Consider the following 12061-nt stretch of genomic DNA (forward strand, 5'->3'; position numbering starts at 1 on the left):
TTGCAATAACTTCACCAGGCTACGCCGGCTTCAGCTGCCCCGGTTCCTGCTGGCGCTGGGAAGGGGGAAGAGGAGCTGGCCCAGCCTGCCCTGAGCCTGCGCCGGCCCAGGGGCAGAAGGAGAAGTTTCCAGGGCCACGGGTGGCAGGGCCTCTCCCCGGCAGGCTGCGAGGCTCGGCCGCGCGCACCCCTCGCCTCCTCGTACGCATCGTGGGGCTGAAAATAGAAGCGCTGGCTGCAGCCCAGCTCTGCAGCAAGGGCGGGGAGAGGAGAGACGTGGGCAGCGGGCTGTCCCCCCCGCCGCGGTGTCCCACCAGGCTGGGGACCAGCAGCAAGGCGGAGGTGGGCGCACCAGCGTCGCCCGCAGAGGGGCCTCCTGGTGAGGAGTGGGGGGCGATGCTGGCGAGGGGTGCTGCTGCGGGAGTGGGGGGGGGTGCGCTCTCTGTGCTCCCCCCGCGCCTCCCCCCCTCCGCTCGGCTCCGTCGCTCTTGGCTCCGGCACCTGTTTTCTTCCGGCACCGAAGCTCGGCCGCCTGCGCTGCCTTAATGGGAAGAGGCGAGAGGGCAGCTGGGGCCGGGGGCTGCCCTGGGAGGGGGCCAGCCCGGCCGGCGCGGGGAGGAGGCCGAGGCACGGCGCTCGTGGCTCCAGCCACGCATGCCAGGAGAGCGGCCGGTGGGCAGGCGCCAGTTCATTCCTGAGCAGCCGAGGGGCCGGCGGAGGGGGCAGCGGGTGCTGAGGGCCCCCCCCGCCGTCCCGACGCAGACCCAGGGTGGGGTGGGGGCTCGGCGAGCGTCGCGCCACGGCCCGGGGCCAGCGCAGCGGCGTGGGGTGACATGTGCCGCCGGAGAGGTGCCCCCATCGCAGGGGCGACGCTGGCACCCTCAGCCCCCCTTGCGCGGGCTGCGTCGCCCCCCCGCCCGCAGCCTCCCCGCTCTGCATCCCCGCGCTGGCGCTCGGCCCCGCTGCGATCCGCCGACGAATCCCGCTCGCAGCTCCCATGGCAGAAGCCACGTCCGTCCCGTCCCCCCCCCCGATAATCCGCCCGTGCGTGCAGCTTCCACCTGCTGAGCCAGCGGGAGCCATGCTCGGCCGGCCCCGGCCAGCGCCACGGCTCTGAAACCCGCTCCGGCGGCCGGGCCCACGGGCGGAGGGGGCTCTGCACCCCAGCCCCGCCGCTGCAGGAGACCCCGGCCCCGCTTGGCAGCGGGCAGCCAGGAGGCTGCGGGCAGCATCGGCGGGCACCAGGAGAGCCCAGCGCTCGAGGTAAGGGCTGGGTGCGGGCAGGGGGGGGAGAGGGGCAAGCGCTGGCCCTGCTGTGCCTTCTTCCCCTGCGTACCGGGGAGGGGGTCTGGCTCCCAGCCCCCCCCCAAGCCAAGGGTTTGTCCCCCTTTTTGGCTGCAGAGCAGTCCTGCTGCAAGGTCACCCCGCAGCTGGGGGCTTGCCCTGAGTTCCCAGAGCCATCACCCGCTGTCTGACACCCCCACCCCGCGGGGACAGGGGTCTGGGAACCCAAAGAGGACCTGGAGCTTTCCGGTCCCACGGCTGCGAGGAGGGTTTGGAGCCTGGCCCCACTGCGGGGGGAAGTTAAAAAGGGGGAGCAGCGGTGGTGGGGCTGGCTGCCGGCAACCTGCCCTCCTTGCCCGGGCAAGCTCGCAGCACGGCAATGCCCCCCTCTCGTGGGGCAGGGTCCCCTTGGGGCAGGGTCCCCAGGAGGGCACCGGGGCAGGAGGGCCGGCACTGGGAAAAGCCAGAGCACGAGGCATTCCCGCACCAGCGCCACGGCAGCGGTGTGACCCCTCGCAGCACCCCTCTCGCAGATGTGACTGCCGCAGCTGGGGGACCCCTCGGCAGGGTGGGGTGCGAGGCAGGGCTAGGCAGGAGCGGGAGCACCGGGGTGGTCCCTGGGCTGGGGCTGAGGGCTGTCCCGCACCCGTCTGCGCTGTGCTCTTGAGGCGGCAGGCAGCGTGCTGGGACCTGGCGAGCCCCGGGCAGGCACGGCTGGCAGCCCTCTGCCCGGACGGTGCGGGACCCTGCCTTGTCACGGCAGCAGCGCGGGAAGGGGCCTGCCGGCACCGCAAAAAAGCATGTAAGCAAGAGTGGCTGTGTCCTGGGCCACCCGGGCCCGGGTGGGAGCTCCCTGCACTGCATCCCATGGGCTGGGAGGCACTGGCCGTGGGTTGGAGACTGCTGCTGCGGGCTGTAAACAGGGCGCAGGGTTAAGGGCCAGTGCCTGCTGCCACGGGGGTGGGTGGGCACTGGGGCAGACAAGCAATAGTTGAGCCATCATTACCATTCAGCTTTATATCTGTGAGCATGTGATCTGACCTTAGAGCAGCCTTCCAGTACCTGAAGGGGCCTGCAGGAAGGATGGAGAGGGGCTTTTCACAAGGGTGTGTAGTGATAGGACAAGGGGGAATGGCTGTAAACTAAAAGAGGGCAGATTCAGATTAGATATTAGGAAGAAATTCTTCACCAGGAGGGTGATGACACCCTGGCACAGGTTGCCCAGAGAAGCTGTGGCTGCCCCCTCCCTGGCAGTGTTCAAGGCCAGGTTGGATGGAGCTCGGAGCAACCTGGGCTGGTGGAAGGTGTCCCTGCTCATGGCAGGGGGGTTGGAACCAGATGATCTTCAAGGTCCCTTCCAATCCTGCCATTCTATGAGTCTATGACCCCGGTGGCAGCGGTGGTGGAAGCGCACTGGGAAGCCCTGGCACCCATCCCGTGGCAGGGCAGGGCAGGGCAGCCAGGGTTGGGGTGCTGGGGGGTGGCAGGCTGTCTGATGGGTGCTTTGACCCCTGCCTGTGTGGGGTGCTGCTGCCTGCCAGCCCCTCCCAGGACCCCCAACGGGGCTGGGGACCTGTTCTGGGAGACACAGCCAGCGCCAGGACAGCACGGTGGAGCTGCAAACACGCCCTCCACCCCCCCAGCACTGGCCAGCTGGGTACAGCGTTTGGCTGGCCTGCACATGCGGATGCCACTCCAAGACTGGCACAGCCACCTCTTACTGTCACCTCCTTGGGTCAGTCCCAGCCTTTCCCGAGCGCCGGCTGTCTCCCTGTCCCACTAGTCCCACAAGTTCCCCCACCGCCGTGCCAGCCCTCCCTGCTCCTGCAGGCCCTGGGGCTGTGCCACCCCTCGCCTCCGTGCTGGGGTTTCTTCTGTGGCCCCTTCCACCGCTCACAGGCTTTTTGTCCCAGTGGCCAGGCACTGTCCCATGACCCTTTCTATTTGTAGGCTGACCGCTGGGACCCTGCTCTCTGCCCTTGCACCGTTCCCCATCCAGCTCCTTCCTCCCCAGGCGCCGTGCCCCACAGAATCACAGAATGTTCGGGGTTGGAAGGGACCTCTGTGGGTCATCTAGTCCAACCCCCCTGCCGAAGCAGGGTCACCTACAGCAGGCTGCACAGGACCGCATCCAGCTGCCCTCAGCGTGATTTGGCCCAGGGCGGAGGTCCCGGCTGCCCCCGGGGCCTGAGGCTCAGCCCTGGGTTTGTTTGCGGGGGCCTGACCCCACGAGCAGGGGAGAGGGACATGAAAGTACAGGCAGTGCAGGGCTCATGGCAGGGCCCTCATCCCTGCACCCCATGGTGCCTCTCAGGGTACCACTCTGCTGCCTGGTAAAGGTCTCACACAAGAGGTGTACAAGAGGGTCCCCCACCATGGCTCGCTGTGCCTGTCCCCTCCCGGGGAGGGAGCAGGCACTGCAGGGGCTGCGATGGGTGGGGAAAGGTAGGGAGCAGGGGAAAATGGCACGGCCGGGTGGTAGGAGATGGCAAACATGGTCTGTCGTGGTGCCCAGGCCCATGTAGGAAAGATGATGGAGGACGCGGTAGAGGAGCACGGCCACGTGCTGCTGCTGGCCGCCCGCGCCGCGCCGGCTGTCTTGCACACAGACATACAGGGAGCCCCTACTCCCAGCCAGGAGCAGCCTGAAGGCGAGCTGGGCGGCACTGGGAGCAGCGGGACGGGGGATGCGGGCAGCAGCGGCGGAGCAGCCTGTCCTGCATCGGAGCGGGCAGCCCCGACCTGAGCTGCCGGCAGCAACGAGCCGCTCCTGGGCTTACCGGGCAGCCAAGCGTTCGTGGAGCTCTTCCGCTTCTTGAGCAGCAATCTGCCGGGCTGTTTGCAGGGATCCCGGCTCCTCCACAGCTGCAGCTACAAAGCGGGGCCAGCAGCAGCACAGCAGCAGCACTGCTGGGCGCTGCACGGCAGCTCGGCCCCGCTGCCAAGCTTCCCAGCTCCGCCGTCCCCGGACGAGGCACTGGCGAACGAGCCAGGTGAGGTTCCTCCACCCACCCGCGCCCACTGGAGATGGCATGTCCTGCGAGGAGAGTGGAGAAGGCAGGGAGTAGGTGATGCCTGCAGCTCCTCCTCAGAAGGGGGGGGTCTTCGTGGGAAGCCAGCCACCGCTGTTCTCAGGGCTGGCAGTCCTGTTCTGCCTGGCCAGGAAGGAGATTTACTGGGTCTGGGTCACGGTGTTAGCAGAGCAGGGTGCGTTTCCCCAGAGACAGTCTGTGAGTCCCGGCTGGCTGAGGACGGACGTGTGGAGCGAGCCTCAGGCCACCAGCCCTGGGCTGGCAGCGCCAGGAGCCCCTCTCGTCCCCGAGGCGCTCGGCAGGGACGCTCCTGGCTGCCTCGCGGCCCAGGGCAGCGGGGAGAATCACAGAACCACAGAATGTTCGGGGCTGGAAGGGGCCTCTGTGGGTCATCCAGTCCAACCCCCTGCTGAAGCAGGGTCACCTACAGCAGGCTGCACAGGACTGCGTCCAGGCGGGTCTTGAATATCTCCAGAGAAGGAGACTCCACAGCCTCCCTGGGCAACTGTCCTTGTCCTTCTGCACGGCGTTACCCCCAGGCAGACGCTGCCCTGCTGCTTTCCACCACCTTCATGCCGAGAGCTGGGGCACAGCAGGCGCGACGAGCCCTCGGACTCGCTGCCCGCCCTTCAGGGTGCCTGGTCCCTTCCCCCCCGAAGCCGACGGGCCGGCGCAGCCCTTCCCCGCGGGCTCCCCGGTCGCGGGAGGGGGCCCACAGCCGCCGGCCGCCCACCCGGGGGCCGCCGCGCCCCGCGCCCGCCGCCAGGGGCCAGCAGCGCCAGGGGCCAGCAGCGCCAGGGGGCAGCGCCGGATCCCGCCGCCAGGGGGCAGCACCGGGCCGCGCGCCCCGGGCGAAGCGTTTGTGGGTGCTCTGCGGCTGCGCGGGGGTCCCAGGGCAGCCCCAGTACGGCCCCAGTACGGCTCCCAGCACAGCCCCAGTGCAGCCCCAGCATAGCCCCAGTATGGCCCCCAGCACAGCCCCAGCACAGCCCCAGTACGGCCCCCAGCGCAGTCCCAGTACAGCTCCAGTACAGCCCCAGCACAGTCCCAGTACAGCCCCAGTGAAGCCCCAGCACAGCCCCAGTACGGTTCCCAGTGCAGCCCCAGCACAGCCCCAGTACAGTCCCAGCACAGCCCCAGTACAGCCCCTCTCGGGGCCAGGCAGCTTTGCAGCGAGGGCAGGCAGGGGCCAGAAGCAGGTGCCTCCCCTCTGGGGACCACCAAACTCTGTCCGGGCCCCCCCGGCAGCACGCGTGTGAGGCACTGCAGGCTCTTGGGGGTGTCCCCCAGCCCCATGTGCGAGGGGCGCGGGACCCGCCCAGGGTTTCCTTCTCCCTGGGCCATGTTAGCACGTCCTCTGCCCGCGGGTGGACGCTGGGCTCTGCCGAGGGGCTGCGGGAGGGAGGGCAGTCGCCTGGGTGACACCCGGCGGTCGGGCTGCTGGCCGTGGGTTCTGCCTGCCCTTCGTTTGATGTCTGGGGCTGTGCTCCGCCGGGTGGCCTGGGGGCTGCGTTTTCGCTTGGGAACCCATGGGAGCGTGACTGGCAAGGAGGGGAAATGATGAACGGCGGGTACTGTTGGGAGCTGTGGGAAAGGGCCCTCCTGCAGACCTCCCTGGGGGACGTTTGGGAGCATTCAGCCACAGCTCCATTGCGATTTGCCCAAGGGGGAAAGCATGATGGGATGGGCTTAGTCTCCAAACAGGATTTAATCAGCCGTGCCAGACGTTTGCACAGAGCTGAATTCCTCCAAGCCAGACACTGTTGGGCCGGGCACAGGCCAGGGCCAGCACGGCCGTGAGAGCTCCTGGGGCTGTGTTTGGAGCCCTCGTCTCTGCAGATGGCCGTGTGCCATGGTCCCTGAGTGCTGGTGGCTGTGGAGCCCATCTGGGGAGTGGGCAGGGTGGGCAGCGTCCAGCTGCAGCGGCAATCCCCGAGTGCCGAAGCACGGCTCTGCCTGCTGCTACCAAGGTGTTGATGGGGAGGCACAGCTTCAGGCTGTCCCTCGGGGCTGGGATTCAGCCACCCTCCAGAAAGTCTTCTTCCGCCTCTAAGATGAGACCCAGGGAGCTGCCGGGCACCTGGTTTCACTGGGGCGTGGATGGGCTTTGGGGGGGGGGGAGCATGACCACATATCGGCTGCCGCCCCGCTTCCTCTTGCCAGGTCCCCTGGTTCCCAGCTGCCCGCAGCTCCCCCGCGGTGTTTTACGAGGGTGGCTGGGCGCCAGGCAGCTCCTGGCTCAACGGCTCTGCTCCGTCCCATCGCGGGAGGCTGGTGCTGCCGGCCAAGCAGCGGGATGTGCCCCCGGCGCTGCTTCAATGGGCCGGGTGACCTTGACTGTAGAGTGGCTCCCTCCACCCGCGCCAGCTCCATCCTCCGCCAAGGACACCCGGTGTGAGACCGCAACGGGGTGACACACCACAGCAGGGTGACGGGGTGCTCGGGGTGGCCCCTGCCCCGGGGCTGCCGCTGCTGAGGGCCGCAGGAGCTTCCTGGCCACTGCTGGGCCAAAGGTTAACCCTGGCTCCCACGGTACAAACGGGAGCCTGCACTGCGTGTCGTGAGTTTAGCAAGGTCTCAGCTCGGCCCCTGGCAGGTGGAAACTGCATGCTGTGGGGGTAACATGTCACCCTTGGCCGGTGGCTGCACAGCTGTCACTCAATAACTAGCCACCCAGCAGCTCCACAGCTAATTGGTGTCATTAGGCAGTAAATGCTTGTAAGAGAGGGCAAATGGGCAGCTGGGCTGGGGAGAAGGCGGCAGTGGAGCAGCCCGTGCAGGGAGGGAGGGAAGATGTGCAGGGTGCAGGGAGGGAGGCAGAGGGATGGGGATGGAGGAGGGAGGATCGCTGGGGGAAGGGTCGCGCCCAGGAGGTGGCAGGGATTGGAGACCCTCGGCAGTGGCTTGCGCAGAGGGGTTTGTGTCCCCCCCGGCCTGGCAACTGGGAGATGTGACAGGTCCCAGAGACACCGCTACCCACGGGGTGCCAGCCCCTCCCTTCTGGCCATGCGAGAAAGGCTGGAGCGTGGCTGGACCCCACCGGCCACACCAGCCCCCGGGAGCTGGGAGGGTTCCTCAGGCCCCACGCTGAGCTGCACCCACCCTGTGGTTGATGGGGTTTGTTTCCGCTTGCCCGGCTGGAAGGCACCCACGGCCTCGACAGCGGGCTGGAGGCACTCGGGGCTGAGGCCCTTCCCCGCCTTGTCCCCAGGCTGTTTGCCCACGAGCTTTGGGAGCAGCATCCTCACCCCATCACATCTGGGTGTTAGCAGCGAGGGGGATGCTGAGCGCTGGGAGGCGGTGGGGCCAAAAGGCAGCAGCTGCCTCCCTCTCCCCAGCCCTCACAGGTCTTCACCCAGGGCTGCTCCTCTGCTCCCAGCGAGCTCCTGCTGCCCACAGCCCGCTAGTGAAGAAGTGACGGGCAGCTGCCTTTACCCCTGCAGGCTGGGTCGTGTGAGGAAGCAGAGGGACGGCGGCGGCACACTGGAGATCCACGTGGCTCCCTGCGAGCGGTGACGTGCCTGGCTGGGTCTCCACGCCACGGGCAGAGCTTGGGAGAGGATCGCAGCCGGCCTCGTCCCAGCCGGGCTCAGGCCGTCGGGTAAGCGTCACCCCCGCCCTGCCACCTCTCCTCCCGAAACGCAGGGCAGAGCACGGGGGGCTCGCCGTCGGGAGCCCCACCAGCCGTGATGGGAGAGCTCCCACCCCAGAAAGGGTCTGCCAGCGGCTCTGTGGCCAGGACCCTGCTCCGGGGCCAGCCAGGGCCAGGGAGGCAACAGCAAAGCTAAAACGGTCCCTGAGCCGTGCGCTGCTCTCAGCAACAGGCTGAGACGCTTTGTTGACTGTCACAGCACCCAGGATCACTGCAGTCTCATTATAACTGGATTCCCAGGAGCCTGCAGTGGTTTCCCCCCCCCCCCCCCCCCCCCCTTGGCTAATAGGTTAATAACCTGCTGGCACTTGACAGAGGTCCAGCATCTTCTGTGTTTCCCTCCATGTGACAGATTAAAAAGCCCCTTCTCCCCCTTTCCCAAGCCGGCTGCGCTCCGCTGCCCTGTCACACGTGCAGAGAATCGGATACAGCTGCTAATCTGCTTGCCAGCCCGCTCCCGCCAGCCTGCTCTGCCTTCTAAGCACCCTGGCTCGCTGCTCCTCCGCTCTGCGGCGCCGAGGGCTGGCGCAGGGGCTCTCTGAGCCGAGCTGCCCCTGTCTTCCTCGGGGACGGGGTGGGCAGCGCTCCATCGAGGGGATTTCTGTCGCCGCGGGTCACGCCGGCAAAGGGAAGGGCGGTTCTGCAACGGAAAGGGGAGCTGGACGGCGTAATGATGGCCTCGTCGTGCCTCGGTTTCCCCTGTCCCTAGCATAGAGGAATAGCACGTTAGAGGAAAAGGGAGATTGTGTTGTAGAGGAGGACTGGTGGGTTAATTAGTGTATGGTTGCAAAGTGCTGGCAAATCTGCAAGGAAAACGCTCGACGTGGGTGCCAAGTGCGAAGGATCCTGGAAACACTGAGTGCCTGCGAAGGCTGCCTGGCTCCTCAGGCCCGAAAACTCAAATATTGCCCAAGAGGCGTGGAAAATGTTCCCTCAGCTCATCTGATGCATCACCCACAGCCTGGAATAAATCTCCCTTTTTGCTCTTGCTTTCCAAACCAGCTGTTTGTTTGCTTTCCCCTTTTGGATTTCGTGGCTTTAGTTGAAGCAGGGAATTGCTGTGAGGGGGGGGGGGCGGGGGGAAAGCAGCTTTTGTGGAAGGTTTGGCAGCCAGCGCCTCTGAAGGGAGAGCCCTTCGCCTGTTTGTGCTGCCAGTTCCACACCAGTTCTGCCCAGAGCGTACAAACTGGGCCCCAGGTGATGGCGTCGCAACGCCTGCAGCGCACATTTCAGGTTTCAGAACGAAAACTCGAAGTGCTGGGCAGCTTGAGCCGCACCAGCACGTCCTGGTGACCCTGGTGTCCGTGGGACCCCCGGCCTTACGTAAGGGAGAGGCTTTGCTGGCCGCCTTCCTCCGGGAAAGCAGGGCTCTGCCTCCTCCTGTTGCTCTGGGGAGCGCAGCAACCTGCCAACAGCAGCAGCGGATTTTGGCACCACGCTGCTTCTTCAGTGGTGGAGAGGGTGGAAGAGCAACAAGCCCCTGGGCCCCGCTCGAGGCCGCCTTTCCTCCTTGCCCAAATTACACGGGGAGAAGCCCCTAGCTCCGTGCGTCGTGCTGGTGTCGTGCAGCGGTGGGCCCAGTACCAGCGCTGGGCAACGCATCAGCTGTTTCCAGTTTGGAGCAGAAAACCTAGCTGTTTGCTTCTTCTGGAAGGCTTGTTCTGCTCGCAAAGGCGAAGCCGACAGCCTGGGAGTCGCTTGGGAGCAGAGGGCTCCGCAAAGGCAACGCGTCCCGTCAGGATGAAGCCAGGCAGCTTGGACCTTCAGCGAGGGCTCGTGTTTGCGGGGCAATAAGCGAGTTGTCACCGGAGCTGTGATTTGTCACCTTCCCTCACGGAGGAGGTGTTGTCCCCCTGAGACCACATGCCGGTGTTGGCGTCACACAGCCCAAGGACCACGCATTGGTCTTGAGGGTGAACGTGCTCCTGGGGCACTGAAGTGTCTCTCTTGAGACAAGACCCGTGGGTGAAATCTCTTCTGTCCTGCCCCAGCCAGGGCTGGATTTCAATGGATGTTCTCTCCCAGCCTTGGCCTTCCTCACTTCGTGGTGACTTGCTCGCTCCGGGTCTCCTGCTTGCCCGAGGGAAGGCATCGTTAGACCCCGTCCTGCAAGCCGGTGGTGGGTGGGTGCACAGGTCTGCGCAGAGGAGCAGCCGGCGGCCCGTGCTGCACTCAGGAGCTGGAAGCTGCCTTTATCCTCACCTTCCCCCGGGTATATCTGCTGGCCTCCTGTCTGCCTGCGGTCGCCGGTGGCTGCGACGCTCTTCAGCACTAATGGATTTCAAACCCCCGTCTCCACTGAGAGACATCTCTATGGAGAGATGTTGATTCCAGTGCTCAGGAGTGGTTGTGCAGACTGGACCAGAGCTGTGAATCAGAGAACATTTAATCCCGTACTTCGGCGATGGTAAGTGCTACGCACCCCGTGCTGAAAGCCTGGGGTGAGGCAGCAGCTACACCTACCCTGTCCTGACGCGGAGACTTCCTGGAATATTCACTCAACGGTAAATTTTGTGGCGTTTCTCCTCCCAACAGGATCTGAGGCTCTTAATGGTGTGGAGAGCCTTGTCCTGGCTTCGCAAACCACAGTGGCAGGTTGGCTGGGCACTGCTGGTCTGGACCCCGTGCTCAGGGGTCCCTGAGGGATCGGTTCCTGCAGCTTTTAGTCTGTGCTAAAGTTGGAGCTTATCTGGAAAAATCAAATAGTAGCGATGATCAAATTTTAGCTCGTGCTGTTGAGCGGCAAGTGTGGACATCTTGAGGGGAAACACGGGGCCCAAGGTGCTGCGGCATCGAGGTCCTGGCGACTGCCACAGGGCTCGCGGGGCTCCGTAGGTGACAGCGTGGCACATCTCAAAGCTAGAGAGGAGGTGACATGAGACATCCCAAAGCAGACGACCTTGCTTTTCAGTTATGGGAGGGGAGGGGAGGAGAAGAGAGGAGAGGGGAGGAGAGGAGAGGAGGGGAGGGGAGGAGAGGGGAGAGGAGAGGAGAGGAGAGGAGAGGAGAGGAGAGGAGAGGAGAGGAGAGGAGAGGAGAGGAGAGGAGAGGAGAGGAGAGGAGAGGAGAGGAGAGGAGAGGAGAGGAGAGGAGAGGAGAGGAGAGGAGAGGAGAGGAGAGGAGAGGAGAGGAGAGGAGAGGAGAGAGGTTTGCCTGTGTGGCAGCTCACCCAGAAGATGACCTTCCAAATCGGAAAGGCTTAGGGTAAGTAGGCTGAAGAAAGGCAGGCCTAGGGCTTGGATCCGCCATTGCCTGGGAGATACAGCAGGAGCTTAATTGGAGATGGGAGCTTTTAGTTTGATCTGATACAAATCTTACATTGAAGACAAGAGCCTCCTGTCTTATTATCTGACAACATTGTCTGCTGCTCACTTCATGTTCTTGGTGCACCCTGCTATCTAACCCCAGAAACCCATAACTGCCAGAAACACCTGCCCCCGGCGCAGCCATCAGCGGCAGAGGCTGCTCCCAGCCAGGCCAGCGCAGAAGCTGCTTCCTGAGGGCGACGCTCCACAGTGTCACTGCTGCGTCCCAGAAAGCACCGGTAGCTGTCTCGCCCCTGTCCCCGCTGCCTTTTTCTCCGGCTTTGGGGACTTTTTGCGTATGTGTCGATGTTCTGCAGGTCTGTTGTACAGTAAGAGCTTGGCGTTTGGATTCTGCGGGGAGATGTGTGTTAGAGATCATCTCGCTGAGAGATAGCGAGGATGGGACTCTGCCAGAGCACTCGGGGGTGTTTTAACTTCTGATTTTAATTTCCAACCCAAACCGATGGCTGTCTGCAGAGAATTTTCCGCCGCAGTTTATTAATGGAAGCAAACGCTTTCGCAGTCCCAGCTGCCGCAGGGACTTCCTGGTGCCACTGCCTGCGGCCACGCAGCGTAGGTGAACAGAGCGAGTGAGCAGGGCCCCGTGCTCCCGGAGGAAGCACCTCGAAACGCCGAGCTACGGAAAACAAAGGTTTCTGCAGACCATTTAACCGTCTGGATATGAGGTTGAATTCAGGTGCACTCCCCTTCGCCGGGGACAAAGTACCCCAAGTCCGCCCGCACCTTGGCACTCCAGCAAAACAACAGGCTTTTATCACAGCGGAGTAG

General features: G+C 64.8%; 1 protein-coding gene across 3 annotated transcripts in view; it reads left to right on the forward strand.

Moving 5' to 3' along the window:
- Positions 1-359: 359 nt before the first annotated feature.
- The window catches only part of SLC29A1 (solute carrier family 29 member 1 (Augustine blood group)), a 33723-nt gene continuing 22021 nt past the window's right edge, over positions 360-12061 (forward strand). The window contains exons 1-2 of one of the 3 annotated variants that reach the window (XM_075412781.1): positions 360-378; positions 7759-7916. The gene's annotated coding sequence lies outside the window, so the exon portion shown is untranslated. Of the gene's footprint in view, positions 379-867; positions 1263-7758; positions 7917-12061 lie in introns of those variants that run through there. The other 2 variants (XM_075412780.1, XM_075412787.1) reach the window with 2 other exon arrangements.

This window comes from Opisthocomus hoazin, chromosome 2 (genome assembly GCF_030867145.1).
Source record: "Opisthocomus hoazin isolate bOpiHoa1 chromosome 2, bOpiHoa1.hap1, whole genome shotgun sequence".
Classification (NCBI taxonomy): Eukaryota; Metazoa; Chordata; class Aves; order Opisthocomiformes; family Opisthocomidae; genus Opisthocomus; species Opisthocomus hoazin.